Here is a 21,455-nt window from a genome sequence, read left to right on the forward strand (position 1 = left end):
CTATACAATCAGTCATTGGTAAATTGCCCACAAAGAGGGAACACATTCCGTTCTGGTTAGCTCATAAAATTACTCAAATAGAGGCAGTATTCCCTGATAGAACACTTCATGAGAAACACAGAATTCTGACAATCTGTTTACCAATGGGGATAGCACCACATGTGGAGGACTGTGACACTTGGGGTACAGTCTTTGCTTCAATCTTCACAAAAACACATGGTGTCCCGTCTATGGCGGTAATACCAGATGTTATGAGGCAGATTCAAAATCAATACGGTCCAGAACCGGCCTTAAATTTAGGTATGAAATTACTAAAAGATTTTAAACAGGTCTCAGCTATAATATTAGCTAACATTAGAGGTGAAGCAGCATCCGTGGTAATCCGCCAAAAGTTAAAAGAAACAGATATAACAGACCAACCATATGAGCTTGTTAGAATTATTGAAAAATCTTATGAAGAATTAGGAAGAGATATTTTGGGTGGGAAACCAGTAAAACGCAAATTAACAGAAAATCCTGAAAAGGTGTTTATTAAAAATAATCTCACTACTCCTAAAAAAGAAGTGGGAAAATACTAAACAGACACTTCCTAAAGAGAAAAGTTCTCAGTACAGAGGAAGATCTCCCCAATGGGAGCCTTCTGAAAAAAGGTATAACTTTAGAAATAGGAATACTTTAAGAAAACTTGATATACATCAAGATACTGATACACGTTCCTCTCGTACCTTTCAGACTTCCTCGCAGAAATCCGAGAGGAGAGGATGATCAGAACAGAAAGAGGAACACGTGAAGTCCAAAGAAGAACGGCACGTTCCTAAAAATAAGAAAACTCAATTCACCAAACAGAAGGTAGCAAGCGTAAAGATCAGACATGCCGAGTATCTTGAGGACACAACTCAAGAATGGGGAGTGGGCTCAGACATTGCTAGACAGCACAGCAGAAGTCACCATAGTTCGCAAGATCCTGAAGGATCATCTGGAGACAGTGGACTTGAATGAATCCATTCAAGTTGAAACTGCAGATGGTGCACAGACATAATATCGAGTCCAAAATATTGTTTGGACATAATATCGAGTAAATAATATAGACTGGACAAAATATCGACTGGACAGAATATCGACTACAAAAATATCGTTTTTAAGGTAAGTGAAGTAATATCGACTGTATAAAATATAGATAGCAAAAATATCGAATTTTTAATAATATATAATATTTTATAGTGTACTTTTATGTAATAATATGTGTGAAAAGTGTGTATTAATGTTATAAATAATTTTATTAAATGGATTTTGTTTTTATAATAATTGCGTAATGTAATTCTGTAGCGGGTTGTGGGTTTATAGGGGAATAGGGTGGGAAGTAATTTAATTATAATTAATTAAATATGTAAATTAATTAATTGATATTAATTTAAAATTAATTGTTAATTATTTATATGTGTTAATTAATTTAATAGTAATTGCAAAATAATTAATAATAATTGATAAATTGGTAAATATGTAAATTTTACTAATTTAATGCAGTAGCGGGTTGTGGGATTATAGGGGAATAGGGTGGGAAGTAATTTAATTAATAATAATTAAATATGTTAATATATCTATTGATAGTAATTAGTAAATATTTGATAATTAATTTATATGTGTTAATTAATTTAATAGTAATTGTTAATACATTTATATTAATTGATTAATTGGTTAATATGTGATTTTACTAATTTAATTATTACAGCTACGCTTTCCAACGCTTTCCTTACTGTTGCATCCAATGGAGTTGGAATAGTAATTTTAACCCCTATGCTATCCAACGCTTTCCCTACTGTTGCACCCACTGGAGTGGGAATAGTAATTTTAACCCCTACGCTATCCAACACTTTCCCTACTGTTGCACCCACTGGAGTGGGAATAGTAACTTTTACCCCTACGCTATCCAACGCTTTCCCTACTGTTGCACCTACTGGAGTGGGAATAGTAATTTTAACCCCTACGCTATCCAACACTTTCCCTACTGTTGCACCCACTGGAGTGGGAATAGTAATTTTAACCCCTACGCTATCCAACGCTTTCCCTACTGTTGCACCCACTGGAGTTGGAATAGTAATTTTAACCCCTACGCTATCCAACGCTTTCCCTCCTGTTGCACCCTCTGGAGTGGGAATAGTAATTTTAACCCGTACGCTATCCAACACTTTCCCTACTGTTGCACCCACTGGAGTGGGAATAGTAACTTTAACCCCTACGCTATCCAACGCTTTCCCTACTGTTGCACCCACTGGAGTGGGAATAGTAATTTTAACCCCTACGCTATCCAACTCTTTCCCTACTGTTCCACCCACTGGAGTGGGAATAGTAATTTTAACCCCTACGCTATCCAACGCTTTCCCTACGGTTGCACCCACTGGAGTTGGAATAGTAATTTTAACCCCTACGCTATCCAACGCTTTCCCTACTGTTGCACCCACTGGAGGGGGAATAGTAATTTTTACTCTATTGTTATTGTATATTAATAATATTGGCTATTATTTAATTATATTTTGTTACTAGATATATATATGTTTTAAGAAATATGATAACATATTTATTTTTTTGTACTTTCATTAATTATTTAATTATCATTAGTTAATTTAAGTATTCTTAAGTATATTTTAGTACTTAGTTTTTAATATTAATTTAATTTAATAGTGTTTTTATTAAAGTCGATATTTTTTACAACTATATTTTTGTAAACGATATTTTAAACTCGATATTTTTGTACTTACCTGTTTGCAGATAGAAACTCGATATTTTGTCAGTCGATATTTTTGACACAATATTCTTGCAGGTCGATATTTTGGAATTCGATATTATTTCAGTGATCCACTGCAGACACCAGGGTTAGTTTAACCCACAAGTTATATGAAATAACACTCAGGATGGAGGGGCACATAACTAGAAAAATAAGAGCACTCTTTTGGGAGAAGCCCTCTAAGGGCTATGACATTATTCTGGCTGAACAAGACTGGCCACCTGAATTTGTCAGGGAGTGCACACATGGCGAAGAGATCATTGTGCCAGCCTTCTCAAATCACATTCCAATTCATAAAAAATGCACATATGCCAGAAAATGGGCAGTAGCTCAGGCTCCAGCATTATATAAAAATCATGTAGGATGGGATGAGGACTCTCCTCACCATAAAATACAGTTAAAAAATCAACCTACTGCACAAAGGCAGTATCCAGTTAAGCAAGAATCTAAAAAACAAGTCAGGGAGATTTTAAATCAACTTGAATACCAAGGGGTGATTGAAACATGCACCTCGTCAATTAAAAATCCTTTGTTTCCTGTCTCCAAACCAGACAATTCATATCATCTAGTATTGGATTACAGACATTTAAACTCCTGTTGCAAAACATTTGCAGTACTAAATTTACACAGTGCAGCATTGATGAATAACATTGTGCGGAAAAATTATAAAACCACATTAGATATTTAAAATGGGTTTTTCTGTCAAAATATTGCACCTGAAAGTAGGCATTTAACCGCTTTCTCAATTATGGGGACACATCGACAATTTTGCCGTCTCCCCCAGGGATTCAAGAATAGTCCAGGGTTATTTTCAGCCAGAGTAACAGAGATACTACAAACCTTAGATGATGAGGCATTATCTTATGTCGATGACATCTATCTCACAGACGGTGATTTGGACGTGCACTTGAAAAGAGGGAACACCATAATACTTGGGTTCGCATCTGAAGCGTATAAATTCAATTTTAAGAAATCACGAATTGCCCTCCTCAACGTCCTATTTCTAGGCTACGAGTTATCAAGTGAAGGCAAAAGCCTGGCAGCTAACTTTCTAGAGAAATGTGCGCTGCTCCAACCTCCAAAGACGCTGAAAAACTTACAGTCAATTCTAGGTTTCCTGAATTTCAGAAGAACTTATGTTCTGAATTACGCAGAAAGGGTTAAACCTCTCTACAAATTAATCAAACCTGATTTTAAACCAACTAATTCGACTCAAAACCACACAGAAATGTTGCGTTCAGTGCCGACATGTTAGCAAAAAAACTGTTAGAAACACGCAACAATGTGCGCAACCTTGTGATCCGAATCATCCCAGGAAGATGCGGATTCACATACCTAACCTTTAATGAATGTGAAAAGGTACCAATAGCATACAAATAATACTTGTACACACAAGCTGAAATAAAATTCATTTCTACAGAAAAAAATCTGACAGCGCATCAAACTGCAGTAGCAAAAGAGAGAGCTCTCGCACAGGGAAAACGAATAATGATAGTCACACCTGCACCTGCCTTAGAGGCAGTGACGAAAGCAAGCATTCCAAATGCAAAAGCTTTACATCCGAGATAGATGCAATGGGTTAACTCTCTTTCTGCAACAGACGTTGAATACGTTTTTGACCCCTACTTGAAAACGCAAGAATTTTTACAATACGAACACGAATGTCCTATGCCGACCGAGATTCTGCCTCTAGAACATTACAGATGTATAATCTATACAGAAGGATCAGCACAGTTCACAATTGGGGTAAAACAAGCATATAGTGCTGAGTGTGCGATTGTTAAAGGTAGCTGGCACAAAGGTAAATTTAGACCTATGGTCACTAAAACTCAATCACTCGGAGACTGTACAGCTCAGCGAGCTGAACTACAGGCTTTCAAGATGGCGCTTGAAAATACCGATCACGAATTCCCAACACTAATAGTGTGCGATTCATATTACTGCGTACAATCTTACAATGAGTATCTGCAGAACTGGCTTCAAAACAGTTTCAAAGATGCAAAAGGTGGCACAATTAAGCATAAAATGCTTTGGGAACAAATATTTATTTTACAGAAAGAACTACAAAAGGCTCATGTGATTTACACACTGAGTTATCAGCATGATGGCGTTCACGTTGCAGGGCATTCATTGGCTGATAAAGCCACGAAGGCAGCTGTGCAAACAGCTTCCATAGCTACAATCACTAGCTCAAAAAGAGTAATAGACGGTTAAACGTTACTAGCAGTAAAAGCCTCAATGGAAGGCAATCATGCAGCATTACCTCTAAACTATCCACTCATGTATACATACATAATTGAAGCAAATTCTGTTCCTTTTGCTCGAATCCCTGGAGTGGGGGACAGAGTAATTCCAAACAGGAAGCAGTGAGCTTATTTGGTTCAGGAAGCACATATGGGAGAGGGTCTGACACATCAAGGGATCTATAAATCTCTAATAGAATTAGAAGAGATGTACTGGTGGCCAGGAATGAGCGTCCAAGTTTACAAATTTGGAATAAACTGTGATACCTGTTACAGATATCACAGCTTTGAGGACCACCAGATACCTGACTACAGTGTAGCCAGCCCAGTTCAGATACCATTGCTAGACAGCATTAGGCTATCTAAACGCAGACGTCACCATGGACAGATGCGGTCCCACAACTACTAGACAAGTTTATTTGGATGTGGCCCCAGCGCTCGGCTGACACCAGAACTGTTATAAAGGATTTGAGAGTCTTTATCGGCACATACGAAATCGGCACGCTACATTCTGACCAGGGTCCTGCGTTTAGCTCTCGAGCTTACAAAGAGGCCATGGCTAGCTTGGGAGTTACATTGCGGTATTCTAGTCCCTTCCATCCTGAGGGTAATGCGGTAGTGGAATGAAAAAAACGTGACATAAAGCAATCCATAAAACTAAGGTATTAGGTTCAGGTGATTGGTGGGTCAAACATCTTATAAGTGTCCAACATAGTCTTAACAATGTGCCAAGAAATTCTCTGGGTGGAATCACTCCATATGAATTACTGTTTGGTACTAGAATGATAATCGAAGACCTCGATTGGCAAACTTCAGTGGGGGAACAAAAACCCTTTGATGTCAAAGATCGCTTGGCTGTTTTACAGGACTTAAATGAAATAAGAAGTCTGAGTAACACAACACAGAAGCCAAAGACCACTGAAGAAAAACCACCTGTCCCAGCAAGACCTGTCTGGATTCCAAAGATTGGGGATCTAGTTAGGGAAAAGATCGCGGTAAAGAAGGAATTTGGGCCTTCTTACAGAAAAGCAGTACCTGTCTTGACAATCCAAGGAACAAGATCAGTAGTACTACCGCCCCTTGCTGGTAAAAGGGAGAACTGAGTTGTGTCCATCGACCTGGTCAAACCACAACATATGGCCAATAATGTATAGTAGGCCCAGTGGACTCCCAAGATGTAATGAGAAGTCAAAGGGCTATCCCTGGAAGAGTTAGTATGATGGAAAACTATCTCACTCAGTCACAATATATATTCCAATTACTATTCAAATCACAGGTCACAAACTAGTTTATACCGTTCACAGTATTTTTATTAAAAAACATATTGATTAATATTTCAGTATAAAGTCAATTAGATTCTACTGAAAACATGTGAAATAGAAAACATTTCATATTGTACAATGAATTAAAAAGAAGTTTAAAACATAATCACATTTATACAGTGTATCAAAGGAAAAAAAGAGAGAATACAATTTATAAATTATCAACATAGTCCTACCATTATTCACAAGAAAAATTATTTGAGAAAAAAAATAAATACATTTCTCCAAAGAAACCCCTACTCTAAATTAAACACCTCTTGTTGCTACGGATTGTCAGATTCAACAGCCTTTATATTAATTCATTCGGATTTCCAGTATTACAATGTGCAAAATATCAGGAATCTCCTAGGCTTGAATTCTATTAGAAAAAGCGTTGACGCGTTTCGGTGTATCGGCCCATGGATGTGGTCACACCTTCATCAGGACAGATCAAATTCGTTTGGGGTTATAGCAGGTATCCTTTCTTTATACAAGGTTCTGAATTTCCCGTATTAGTTTTGGGCAGTTTCCACACATAACCAAACACTGGACTTGGTCGGTTAGATACTTGCTCTGTTTGATCGGTGTTTCTGGCTTATAGGAATTATTTCTTCGGTCATTTGTTTGCCCTTTATTTTGTTAAATAAACGCCGGTTATGAAGCTTCTGGGTTGTATCCTCACTCTATTGCATAGGTGGAACCCCTCCTGTTACATAGGGTGTTCCCTTCCCCGTGGTTTTCCTTCTGTTACTGGGCCACCAATCGCCTCTTGATAACGGTTTGTGGGCACTATCATGGATCTCTTTCGTCTTGATACTGTAACAGCCACGGGTACGTCCGTATACGAGACCCAATTAACAGTTCGTCAAGAAATACCTGTCTACAATGATGTAGCCTCTGACTATACGAATATGACAAGGGAAGAAGCAGCTCCAAAGATTAATACCAATCCTGATGTAAGTGCAACAATTGACAAAACTGTCTCTGGCTATTTTATCAACGCTGATACCTTCTCTGAGGATCCCAGTGAAGCTGAAGTAACACCAGCAAATAAAACTTTCAAAGAAAAAATAACAGAACTCTTTCATTAGTTTGAAAAAACATGTCTGGTTTCACCATGGATTGAATTTTGGAATTTTTTAGGTGTACTTTTTCTCCTGCTCTGGCTCATTCTGGTTTTAAGCTTAGGAAAAATTATAGATGGAAAATACAGTACAATGGACACAGCAAGTCAGAAAATCAACTTGCTCCTTGAACCTCACAAATCATCTCATCGTGAACGAATAGACCTCTCATCAGTGAACATCACAGCAATTCCTATACCTGGTGGTATAGCGTGGGACAGAACTGATTATGACATCTATGGCCCGGTGGAGCTGCTGAAGATTCCACACCAGTTCAAGGTTTCTTTGAGTGACTTTGTATCACCCAGCACATTTTCTGATGATTGGGACTTTGAGACTATTAATAATATGATGTCAGATTTAGAAATGTCTGTAAAATTTACGGAACATGACTATTTAGAAGGGTCATCAGATTATGAACAAATGTATTGTTTTAATCATCATGGTCACCATCATTTGCATAAATCTACAAGCCCTAGGAATGTTTTTTACATATAATCAATGGGACCATTGTCCAACGCCGCCAAAGGGCAGCTCAAAAACATTTTATGAAAAGTTTCCATACTTCTCAGGTTTTAATGTAACAAATCCAGAAACAATTTCTTTCAAAAATGTAAATAAGACAGGAATGAAAACAATGTTGACCAATACTAAACAAATATTCTGCAAACTTTTATGCTCAGCTGTCTACACTAGGTTTTGACTTTTGGAAAGACAACATTGAGACACAAACTGCTTGGGCACAAAAAATTGGCAGGTGCAAGGTTTAGAAGCCCTGTTCAGAGCCTGCATTATACCAGAACAAATAATGTTTTTTATTGACACTGTTCAACAAACTTCTTGTCTTGGCCTGGCTAAGATAAAAGATTTCAATAAACCGTCTATACTTAAACCCACATCTGAGAGTAATGATACTACAGAATAGGAGGTAAACGTACCATATATTAATCGTGATTGTAAATAATGGTTAATCTGGCCCATAGACACTAATAACTGTCAAGATAGATTGCAGAACAAAACACAGGGGTTCAAAATGAACAGGCCAGATCAGAGATATTCCCAGAGACAACATCCAGGGATAGTAACAACATACAGTGTAGGAAAACTATGCCTTGAGTGACTACAGGCATTCACACTTCCAGAAATAAAACAACACTTATCTTTACTTAAAGAAGGCAATGATTTGTGAGATTTCTTAATCGGGCCTCGCAAACTACGTCAAAAACGTTTCATATACGCCGGTATATACGCTGCGTACAACAAAGCTTGGAAAATAACGCAAATGGAAATTGCAGAAAGAATACGAGAAATTGATCGTAATAATTTAGAGAAAGCTCTCTCTGTAGTGGACAATGGGTTAACGACTCTGTCCTCCAGAATATATTCTTTGGACAGCATTGTCTCCTCTGCAATTGACATAATAGAGCAGGACTTGCTAATGTTACAACATGGCCAGTCTCAATTTTGTTCTACAATGCAGTTAGGCTGGACGTTACAAAATCTTCATTCAGGCTTCATGCCATGGCGTCTAATCAACACCACGTCATTGTTTGCTGTATTTAACCTTACAGATAAACAAATCTCTTTGGCACAAAGAGGAGCAGACTATACGGTGCTGAGCATTGAAAAACTGGAAAGATTACCAGTGACAGTTTCTGAGAAGCCTGTTATTGAATGGATAATACATGGCACCATTACGATACCAGTGACCATTTTCCAATTTCAATATTGTCCACAGCATATACCAGTGGGCCTGTATGAAAGGTTGGGTAAAGAATACATTAAGTCGACCTGGACATTACCATACACACTTAAATGTTGCAGTGGGGAAAAAGAGGTATTCCTTAGTGGTAAAAATTGTAAGAACTCACTAAGTGGTACACTTTTGTGCCAAGATATTAATTTATACAGAGCCTGCGAAGGATCTGCAAATAACCTCTCTTGGCACCTGCACGGTACACCCTCAACAGTGATAGAACCAATTTTCAGGCAGCTATCCAATGGCAGCTACGTTATGCTCAATGACCACAGCTGTTGTGGCATGTTGCCAGGAAAAACGTATTTTGTTAGTGTGTCATCCAGGGTCACTTTTTGTATGCAAGTATTGTATCCAAAGAGCAAGCAGACAGGGAGGCGGATTTATGGCCTTCACTGAATGTCTCTTCTATACAAATTGATACTTTAAGCAGAATGAAAGTCATTCTTTTGCAAAAAACTGTGCCACTGACCTCGTCTAAAGAAACGTATGATCTGCAAGTTGCAAGGACTTCTGCAGAGATACATGTATTATTATCAACAAACTGCCCAGTACATTTTTCAGAAATGTTAAATCAAATCTTAAATATGTCTGATACCAGTGGCATCGCATATGTATTTAAGATGATTTTTTCCGGACTGTTAACACCATTTAAGCAGTCCTCTGCATTTTTCCAAATTTCGCGCACTCTGTATTTGGCAGTCTGCCTCTCATTTTGGGACTTTTAGCAGGAATTCTATTTTTATTCCTTCTGCTCCGATATGGCAAGTCCGGTCACCAGCGATACCAGGAAAACCATGGAACAATGCCTCCTTGCCATGAGGTATCGTGAGAGAATTACACAGATTCTTGGCTTGGCTCGTTTAAGAGATCTGAACACAATTTGGTTTCTATTGTTCAGACCAATCTGGCAAGATTGCATCTTACCTGTTCTACGATGCCTGCTTTGTGGAGAGGAATGCGTGTTGGACATTTGTCTTACACATCCAGTGGTACTGCCATCGGATGTCGACACCTTGCTAGGTCCGGTAACGACTCATGCATTGTGTTGTCCCCAACTGCTACCAATCCTGGTGACTGCATTCATTGAGGTCTCACCAGTAAGTCTAACTGAGGGTGAGATACGAGGATCAACATGGGAAACAAAGTTGTCATGTTTATACGGTTCCAGAAACGAATCCCTTCTTGTTTATTCGAGAAAGTTTCTAGTGAACTCTGAGCTAGCTGGCACTCACAATTAAGTTTAATATACACGATAGAGACCTAGTCGACCTCAGCCCTATGTCTAAACTATAGTATATGTTATTCCAATGCGCAGAGCCTATGGGAATATAGGAACTACACTACAAGCTGTTATTACAATAGTGAAACATCAAAATGATCTACAAATATACCTAAATATTGAATTGTAATACTCCTTCCATTCTGGTGATTTGCTCTCCCTAGAACTTTTCCATCGCACCTCAATCTTGACCTGATGCCACTTCTACTATTAGAACATTGGACATCAAATTCTCCACCAGTGCACCTCAGACATCTATATGGTATCAAAATACAGTTCAGTTCACAGCTCCATCACTCTACTGCCTGTGCTTCTGAAAAGGAATCAATATTTGCCAGCATCTATCCCAACAAGTATTTTCCCATCTAGATCTGTGGTCCTGTGCTGGTGACAAGCCCTACCAGAGCTCACTGAATCATCTATCAGGTTTTGTCATTGACAGGCGTGAATTCCTTAGATCTAGCATTAATCTGTGTAGTAATAAGAGTATTTATTTGCAAATCAATGTGTCATTTTTGTCCAAGAACTGTTGCTTGACTCTCTTTTTTCTTGGGTGGCAACCTCCTGAAACTCCTGGGGAAAGTCAGCATCAGTAAGCAGATCCAGACTCTCTGGATTTTACTCTGTGTTCCTCTTAAGTTAAAGAATGCCTCGGTTTGGTACATAGGTGTGTGCAACATTTTACCTGGGGTCTGAGCAGACAACAGCACTAGAGCAGATATGCGGGAGGAAGCAGCACATACATCAGTTTCGTAAACAGTGCCAGTGCTTAATTTGGATTATACATCACTATTCATCACTATGGTATGGAGAAGAATTTAGAGTTATTTTGAGGGCTTTCTTGTGTAGAAATAAAAACTATTGTTGTTGGCATTGTTATAGTTTCTATTTTGAAGTATCCTTACAGCAACCCTTTCCCTCCTGTGAATTCAGCGTTTGTAACTGAGCGTTAGACATTTTCACACTCTGCAGCCATTTGTATTTCCACTTGTTCTGGCTGTCAGGATTGTAATAGTATATTTACAGGACACGCTTGCATGTGGAAGTTACCTGGTTCTGACCAATAACCTTTGCATGCCTATTTTATTTTAGCACCCATTATCATTAATTGATCGATTAAGTTGGTGGATACTAGGTCGTCCCTTGGAAGAAGGCACACCACCCACTAACTGCTCCTATCCTCTTTAAACATGCTATGGTATGATGTTGTTTACGACATGCACTGCACATGCCTATTTCATCCCTAGAAGTATTAAAGCATGGTTTCCTGCCCATGACAAGCACATGCACACACTGGGGTCAAACATTTTTTTTCACTGCCTTGAGGATCTGCAAATCCGCAGCTATTGTAAAAAAAAAAGGCAGATTCATGCCAATTTTCAATTTTAGTCCCACAGGGTGGGCCAGGGCCCGGGTGGTCGGTAGGTTCGTTGTTATAGGGAAGGAGGCATGAGGCACCCCTCTATGAGCCTTTTTTAAGTCCACGGGGGCCTCATCCCTGGGTGATTTTAAATGAAATGGGGAGGGGGGAATAAGGCCATCCTCCTTGAGCCTTTTTTGGCGAGAGGACCCTATTCACTTGGGCCAAGTTTTTAACTTTGGCAAGGAGACATGCGGCGTCCAAGGCTCACAAAACCCACTCACCTAAAGTAAATTTAACTCACACACTCATCAATCAGTGCTAATTACCTCACATATTATGTTACTTATGGCATGTTCTAATACATCTTTGATAAAATCACTGCGACATCTATAATTACATCATTGATGACACACTGTGCATCATGGGGATGCGAGTTATAGTTACTTTAATGCACACGTTGTAGTTCCTTGAGCTGACTATAACTGGTGAATTTCAGTGGTTCTGGGCCCTCGCTATTGGGTAGTTATAATTAGATCTACATTTCTAAAGGAATTGTCTTTTTTGGTTTTTTAATAACTTTGCTGCACTTTGATGGAACTTTCCCAAAAAGTGCTTTTTTGACTGGAGGTCGAGAAGAGTCGTGAAATCTCCATGCAGTTTCCATAGACATTTTTAAAAAGGTCTATAGACAAAATTGCTGAACGTAATAACACCAATATTTGTCAGGAAGCTAGGTCTTGGTCCTGAAAGCATGTTCTTGATTTGGAGAAAATCCGTTCAGTAGTTTAGGAGAAACCAAGGTACAAAAATATTTGTATCTCTGGATGACTGGGTTTGAGGGACTCTTGCGAGAGTCCCACGTGCTCAACTTAAAAAAGTAGTGCATTCTGATTGGTTTATGATAGTGTTTCCTAAACTATGGGTTGCAACTCCATTGGTGGATCGAAGGTAGATTTTTGGTGGGTCACGAAAGTCAAAGCAATAAATAAGTTGTGAGAAGTTGGCCCGATATGCAGCGTTCGCTATTCTAGCGACCGCTATGTATCGTTCCAAACGACCCTTATGGTGATTGGTTGTAAGTCAACCTTAGACCAGCTATCCTAGTAGCATGGATACGAGCAGTCTTCGGGCTAAACTCTAGAGGGCGTGTTAAGCCAGCTGTTATACCATCACATACCCCTTGAACCCCAAGTGAAAGGACACCACACAAGTGTTATGAAAATAAACAGTATATTTATTAAGAATCACAACAGCCCTGGACTCTTTATGAGGACAGGGTACTAAGCACAAACCAAAATTCTTAGGAAAATACTTCAAGTGCACAATTGAAACAAGTGTCCGAGGACACGGAAAGTTTAGTGGTCTCGGGCGGACCCGATAAGGCAAGTCGGAAGCGAGGGACTCGGGACCCTAGAGTAAGGAGGCTATGCAGGCACCGAAATGCCGAAGTTACCTAGCCACGAGGGCTGCGGCTGCACAAGTCTTACAGGCGTCGGGGTCTTCGCTGACGAGCCAGGAGCCGGAAGAAAAGGAGTTGCTGGCCGGCGACCAGTGCTGAATAGTTCGTAGAGATCCAAGCCTGGATCGGAGATCGGTGATACCTGAAAGCAGAGGGGACCAAGTTCGTACTACTAGCCAGTAGTCAGAGGGTACCAGGAAGGCACCGGTTGGCCGTCACCTCGACTAGGTGAGTGGGCGACGCTAGGCTCTGCAGTCTCACGGACCAGGAGGCGTTGTCGGCGACCAGGATGGAGGTGCGAGCTGTCCCACGAAGGTTGATGCTGTCGGCGTCGCTGGGCCCAGGATTGGGGCAACAAGCCTTGGCAGATTTCAGGGCCACGTGGTGGGCCTAAAATGGCGTCTTGGGTGGACCAGGAGGGTCCGGGGGGCTTCTCTCAAAGATGGAAGCAAAGGCCAGTCTGGAGCAACCATACCAGCAGCGTTGGTTGTCGGATGTCGTCAAAGAAGGGCACAAGCCAGCGGCTAGTGACCAGACAACGTACTGGGCGGCGAGCAGAAGGGCCCCACGCAGATCGTGGAGATGCTGGGAGACTGCACTTCGGTGCTGGAGCAGCTCAGGGTCGGGGCTTCTCGGACCCCAGAGCACTCACCAGAGAATTGCTTCGATGGTCGTGCTGATTAAGAAAGCGTGCAGGTTTTGATGATGGCCGGTCCCTCGAGGTCTTGTTGCACCCACAGATCACAGCTGAGCTGATGACGTGGGTAGAGGTCAGAGGTGCCAGGGAAGCCGGTTCTCGTCGAGCTGGGCCGTCGGATTCCTGAGGAAGGACTTACAGCAAACCGCAGAGTTCTTAGATGGTGCCTGCGGATGCAGGGTGACTACTCCTTAGTCACAAGGGAGAAATCTTGAGAAGAGTCTCGAATGTCCTTTCGTAGAAAGTAGTTCTTGATTCAAAGATGATCTAATTTGGAAGGGTCCCCGCTCCGGCCTTTATCCTAAAGAAAGGGGTGGGTACATGACTAGGTCCTGCCCTAAGGGTGGGACCAGGAAGGGGGGTAGTTACACCCCTCTCCCCTGCCGGACTTTCCCCAGGCCAGGGGCTGGCGCCCCTGGAACTGGTCCTGACCGGCAGATGCGTAGTGAGCACCGGGGTGCCACTCCGCAGTCACCTTCTCGCAAAGCCCTACCTACCCAGAATACACAAACCCTGTCTGGGACGGTGCGAACACCGCCCTTGACAGGAAACCCTTTGTCCAAGCTCTCCTCGCTGGAAGGTCTCCCAGCAGCAGGAGGTCAGACTCGTGTCTGTGGTGGCAGCATCCATTTTGTGGAGCTGAGGCTTTAGTTAACTTTAACCGGGGTTCACAGTTACGTACATGTTGTGTCCCTCTAGAAGGGCGGAATGCTAACCTCGTCGCCAGAATTGGTGAGGGGGCAGTATCCCGATTCGTATGACACCTTACTCGACATGTCTTGATAACGCGATACCGGAGTTACCGATATGGTACGCGTTATCATGGAACAGCCATTGGGTCTTGGTTCCGCAAGCTGCAACCGGGCTCGGCTCGGGCCAGAACCCAATTCACACGATTCCAAGCACATTGCCTTCAGGACTGTCAAGGCCTGCCATAGGAGTGACTGATTGGAACTCGGGTGTCCATTGTACGGTTAGATATAGGGCTACTATACCTAAAGCAACGAGCGGGTACGCCACGTTGCCCCAGCTGTCGTGCAGCCAGTTGTGTCAGATTTAGATGGCCATCCAGGGGTGGCATAATACATGCTTCAGCCCCTGGTAGGCCCTGGGTGCACCGATGCCCTGAGTTACAGGGTCTGACAGGGTGGCCCAGTTCCAATTGGGTAATTCACCTAAGGTACACGCATCAATTTAGAGAGAGAACAGCTAGGCTGTGGGTCTGATTAGCAGGCCCACAGCCCGAGGAAGTCGTAAACCAGTGAAACAAAAGCAAAAAGTCCGGGTGATCATAGGATTGCAGACCCTACTCTCCTACATGACCCCCCCCAAACGTTGGGACAATAAGCTAACCTTGACCAGGTGAGTCTTCTTGTTCTAAGTGGAAATACCTGGAGAGCCCATCTGCATTGCCATGATCAGTGCCAGGTCTATGCTCCACTGTGAAGTCCATCCCCTGTAGGGAAATGGACCACCTAAGCAGTTTGGGGTTTTCACCCTTCATCTGATTTAGCCATAAGAGGGGCTTATGGTCGGTCTGAATTTTGAAATGAGTGCCAAACAAGTATGGCCTCAGTTTCTTCAGGGCCCACACCACAGCGAAGGCCTCCCTCTCTATAGCTGACCAATTTTTCTCTCTGGGGGTCAGCCGTCTGCTTATAAAAGCAATGGGCTGGTCATTACCATCAAAATTCAGTTGAGATAGAACAGCTCCCACACCCAACTCAGAAGCATCTGTTTGGACAATGAATGGTTTGGAGTAGTCTGGACTCTTGAGGATAGGTGCCGTGCACATGGCCTGTTTTAGGTCATCGAATGCTTTTTGACAGCTCGCTGTCCACTGTACCTTTTTTGGCATTTTCTTACTCGTCAGTTCATTGAGCGGAGTGACAATCGATCCGTAATTTCTGACGAACTTCCGGTAGTAACCAGTCAGGCCCAAGAAAGCTCGAACCTGAGTCTGGGTGGTTGGAGGAGCCCAGTCCCTGATTGACTGTATCTTGCTCTCCAGTGGCTGAACTTGGCCTCCACCGACGAGGTGGCCCAAGTATACAACCTGTGTCTGCCCTATCTGGCACTTGGTAGCCTTGATAGTGAGACCTGCTGCTTGCAGAGCCTCTAACACTTTCCGCAGGTGGACCAGGTGATCCTCCCAGGTGGAGCTAAAGACAGCAATATCGTCAAGATACGCCGCACAGAAGTCATCCAGCCCAGTGAGAACGTGATTCACCAACCGTTGGAAGGTGGCAGGTGCATTTTTCAAACCAAAGGGCATCACCACCAACTGATAATGCCCACCAGGGGTAGAAAATGCGGTCTTAGGCTTGGCGTCCTCAGCTAACCTGATTTGCCAATACCCAGCTGTCAGGTCAAACGTACTTAAGTAGTTGGCCGAAGCCAATCTATCGATAAGCTCGTCTGCCCTTGGTATTGGGTGGGCATCAGTCTTAGTGACTGCATTGAGACCCCTGTAGTCTACGCAGAACCTCATCTCTTTCTTACCGCCCGGGGTGTGAAGTTTCGGTACTAGAACTACGGGACTAGCCCAGGGGCTGTCCGAGGGTTCAATGACTCCCAGCTCCAACATTTTCTGCACTTCATTCTTGATGCAGTCTCTAACGTGATCTGGCTGCCGGTAGATTTTACTCTTCACGGGCAAGCTGTCACCAGTGTCGACCTCATGGGTGCACCAATTGGTCTGACTGGGTGTTAGAGAGAACATATGCCGGAAGGATTGAAGAACCTGTTTACAATCCTCCTGTTGAAGTTCGGAGAGGCTGCCACAAAAGACAACACCATCTACCGATCCATCGTCAAGATTCTGAGTGAGCAGGTCGGGGAGAGGGTCACTCTCCTCCTCCTGTCCCTCATCCATGGCCATGAGCAAACTCATGTCCTTCCTGTCGACATATGCCTTGAGCCTGTTGACATGGAGCACCCTGTGGGGGCTCCGGGGAGTTCCCAGGTCTACCAGGTAGGTGACCTCTCCCTTTTTCTCCAGGATGGTGTAGGGCCCGGACCATTTGTCCTTGAGTGCTGCCGGGGCCACTGGCTCCAGCACCCACACCTTCTGTCCGGGCTGATAAACAGTCAAGACAGCCTTTTGGTCATGCCAAGCTTTTTGGAGTTCTTGGCTGGCCTTAAGGTTTTCGGATGCTTTCTCCATGTACTCAGCCATCCGCGAGCGGAGGCCCAGCACATAGTCCACTATGCTGGTTGCAGGCTTTTTGAGAGGTCTCTCCCATCCTTCCTTCACCAAACACAGGGGTCCTCTCACAGGATGCCCGTACAAAAGTTCAAAAGGGCTGTAGCCAACCCCCTTCTGTGGGACTTCTCTGTAAGCGAATAAAAGGCAGGGGATCAGGACGTCCCATCTACGCCGAAGCTTTTCAGGTAGTCCGTGAATCATCCCTTTCAGGGTCCTGTCGAATCTCTCAACAAGCCCATTGCATTGTGGATGATAGGGTGTAGTGAATTTGTAGTTGACACCACATTCCTTCCACATAGCAGTTAAGTAGCTCGACATAAAGTTTGCACCTCTGTCGGAGACGACCTCCTTAGGGAAGCCCACTCTGGAGAATACTCCAACTAGGGTTCTTGCCACAACAGGCGCTGTAGTGGTCCTAAGGGGAATAGCTTCAGGATACCTGGTGGCATGATCCACTACCACCAGTATAAACTTGTGCCCTGATGCTGTAGGTGGTTCCATGGGACCAACGATGTCAATCCCCACCCGTTCAAAGGGCACCCCCACCACAGGCATTGGTATAAGGGGGGCCTTTGTCGTGCCACCTGACTTACCACTGGCTTGGCAAGTGACACAGGAGCGGCAAAACTCCTTGGTATCTTCGTTCATGTGAGGCCAGTGAAAGTCTGAGACAAGCCTGTCCCACGTCTTCGTCTGGCCTAAGTGTCCTGCTAAGGGAATCTCGTGGGCCAAGGTAAGGAGGAAACCACGCTGAGACAAGGGGACGACCAGCCTCCTGGTCATGCCAGGCTTAGGGTCTCTTGCCTCAGTGTACAGGAGTCCATCTTCCCAGTATACCTTGTGGGTACCTGTGGCGTTCCCAGCAGCCTCAGTAGCAGCCTGCTGTCTGAGGGGTTCAAGAGAAGGTCAGCCTAACTGGTCCTTCCCCAGGTCCTCTTGTGTGGGTCCCCCTGAGCCCAGAAACTCAACTTGATCAAGTTCGAGTTCTTTAGGTTCAGTTTCCCACAATTCTTGGAGGTCAGCCTCCTCTGAGTCCTGATCCTCGACCTGGGGCAAGGGGGAAGGCGAAGCCTTAACCCGACTGCTCCTCTTCTTGGGAGGTGTCTGGTCCGTTGTTCCAGGATCCAGCACCTGTTCAGTGGGGCATCGTCTGACCTGTGACCTGGTCACAGCAAACACGTGTGCTGGCAAGCCTAACATCTCCATGTGAGTCCGTTGCTCCACTTCTGACCATCGTGATGACTCCAAATCATTGCCCAACAAACAATCCACTGGGAGGTCTAAACTAACAACAACCTTTTTCTGGCCATTTACCCCTCCCCAGGAGAAAGCAACAATCGCCATACTATGACTGGTAGTGACGTTGCTGGCATTGGTCACCAGGAATTCTGTACCTGGCATGATGTGTCCAGGGTCCACAAAGTTAGGCGTCACCATGGTGACGCTGGCACAAGTGTCCCTATAGGCCTGAGCCATTCTTCCATTTATTAAAGGCGTCTGTCGGTATTTGCCCAAATTATTGGGACTGACATCAGGGGATATATCCACATCCCCTGTACAGACAAGGACAGCCTGAGTGAGTGTACCAGCTAAGCCGTCACACCCCTCAGAACCCAAGGTTAACCCAACTAGTCCCTTGGGAGGCGCACTACTACTGCTGGCTGTACTAGGGGGCACAGGTGCCTTAGGGGCTGCAATAGCAGGAGTCTGCCCTCCTTTCTTGGTGCACTCACTAAACCAGTGAGTTTTACTTTTACAGTATTGGCACCACCTTTTCGATTGACCTTCTTGATTCTTCTTTTTCTGGGAAGCCTGACCCCCCCCCTCTTTGGGTTGTTGGGGACCTGTCGAAGACTGCTGGTCAGTTTGTTCCCCTTTCGAATCTTTACCCTTCTGGTCTGCTTTCTTCTGACCACCCTGGTTCTGGCCCTGGTTTTGCTTAACCCTTGTTCTGACCCATCTGTCTGCCTTCTTTCCCAATTCTTGGGGAGAGGTCAGATCCGAGTCGACAAGGTGCTGATACAACAACTGGTTCTGACAATTGTTTAAAATCTGTTCTCGCATGATCAAATTATACAATCCTTGGTAATCAGTAACCTTACTGCCTAGCAACCAGCCCTCAAAAGCCTTAGTGGCACAATCAACGAAATCAGACCAGTCCTGAGACTGAGTTTTCTGGGTATCCCTGAACAGCAACCTGTACTGCTCAGTGGTTAGGCCGAACCCATCAATCAGTGTGTTCTTCAGGACCTGGTAATTGTTAGCATCCTCGACCCTTGTGGTGAGGAGCTTATCTCTACCTTTACCTTCAAAGGAGAGCCACAAGATAGCTGCCCACTGACTCTGGGGGACGCACTGTACAGTGCAGGCCCGCTCCAAAGCAGTAATCCATTTGTGGATGTCGTCCCCTTGCTTAAAGGGGGGCACTATCTTATTCAGGTGCTTAGTGTCTAAACTCCTGGGTTCCCGTGGGGGAATGCTGCCACCAGTGGGAATCATCCCACTCAACTCTTGCTCTCGAGCAAAGGCGAGTCTCTCTTTGGCTAGTGCAAGTTCTTCCCTTTCGATCCGCAGATTGACTTCCCGCTCCTTTGCTTCGTACACTCTTCTCTGAGGCGATGTCATCCCTCTTCGAGCAGAGCCTCGAGAGCCATTGGTTCGAACAGATCTGTTAGAGCCTCTCGACAGAGACCTAACTCGTCCGTTCCCAATGTAAAGCTGGCCCGAGAGAGGCCCCAGGGGTCTCCTAGTACCAATCTTGTGCCGGCTTAAGTTGTCCTGAGATAGCTGACTAACTATGACTGGACCTTTGTCTGCCTCGTCCCCAGATGTCTCTGGTTCCTCGTCCTCCTCTTCGCCCTCGGCAGAGAGATGGATAAGGTCAGGGTCACCTCGGGTTCCCTCGAGGGGAGGCATTTCCATTTCGGGATGAGAAAGGTCAGTGTTACCCGCCTTCCTGGCATCATAAGTCTCCAAGAGACCAATCAGAAACGGAATGGTAGGGTTTGCACCCTGCTTTATCTTTCGAGACGTACAGATCTGTCGCATCTCATGAAAGCTAAGCGCAGCATATCTGGAGGTGACCTGTGGAAGGTCGACTGACACAAGGGGAGACTCAGAGTTTCCGCCTTTGTCCGACATGCTGTTTCTAGTGTGGTGTAAGTGATGCACCTACCTACACTATGGGTTTACCTACTGAGCCCTTGCTAAGAGTTGCAGCCAAGGTGTGCTAAGCCTTGAAGAGCTACAACAGCTGGTTCAGTAGAACTCAGAGTATTCTATTCTAGGTTATATGTACCTGGAGTACTTATGCGATCTTTCACAAGACGTTCTTAGGATACGCGTGCTAAAACAACAGCAAGCTCAAATCCCAACCGCTGCTCACCATTGTGAGAAGTTGGCCCGATATGCAGCGTTCGCTATTCTAACGACCGCTATGTATCGTTCCAAACTACCCTTATGGTGATTGGTTGTAAGTCAACCTTAGACCAGCTATCCTAGTAGCGTGGATACGAGCAGTCTTCGGGCTAAACTCTAGAGGGCGTGTTAAGCCAGCTGTTATACCATCACATACCCCTTGAACCCCAAGTGAAAGGACACCACACAAGTGTTATGAAAATAAACATTATATTTATTAAGAATCACAACAGCCCTGGACTCTTTATGAGGACAGGGTACTAAGCACAAACCAAAACTCTTAGGAAAATACTTCAAGTGCACAATTGAAACAAGTGTCCGAGGACACGGAAAGTTTAGTGGTCTCGGGCGGACCCGATAAGGCAAGTCGGAAGCGAGGGATTCGGGACCCTAGAGTAAGGAGGCTATGCAGGCACCGAAATGCCGAAGTTACCTAGCCACGAGGGCTGCGGCTGCACAAGTCTTACAGGCGTCGGGGTCTTCGCTGACGAGCCAGGAGCCGGAAGAAAAGGAGTTGCTGGCCGGCGACCAGTGCTGAATAGTTCGTAGAGATCCAAGCCTGGATCGGAGATCGGTGATACCTGAAAGCAGAGGGGACCAAGTTCGTACTACTAGCCAGTAGTCAGAGGGTACCAGGAAGGCACCGGTTGGCCGTCACCTCGACTAGGTGAGTGGGCGACGCTAGGCTCTGCAGTCTCACGGACCAGGAGGCGTTGTCGGCGACCAGGATGGAGGTGCGAGCTGTCCCACGAAGGTTGATGCTGTCGGCGTCGCTGGGCCCAGGATTGGGGCAACAAGCCTTGGCAGATTTCAGGGCCACGTG

The sequence above is a fragment of the Lissotriton vulgaris genome, chromosome 6, assembly GCF_964263255.1.
Source record: "Lissotriton vulgaris chromosome 6, aLisVul1.2, whole genome shotgun sequence".
Taxonomy (NCBI): Eukaryota; Metazoa; Chordata; class Amphibia; order Caudata; family Salamandridae; genus Lissotriton; species Lissotriton vulgaris.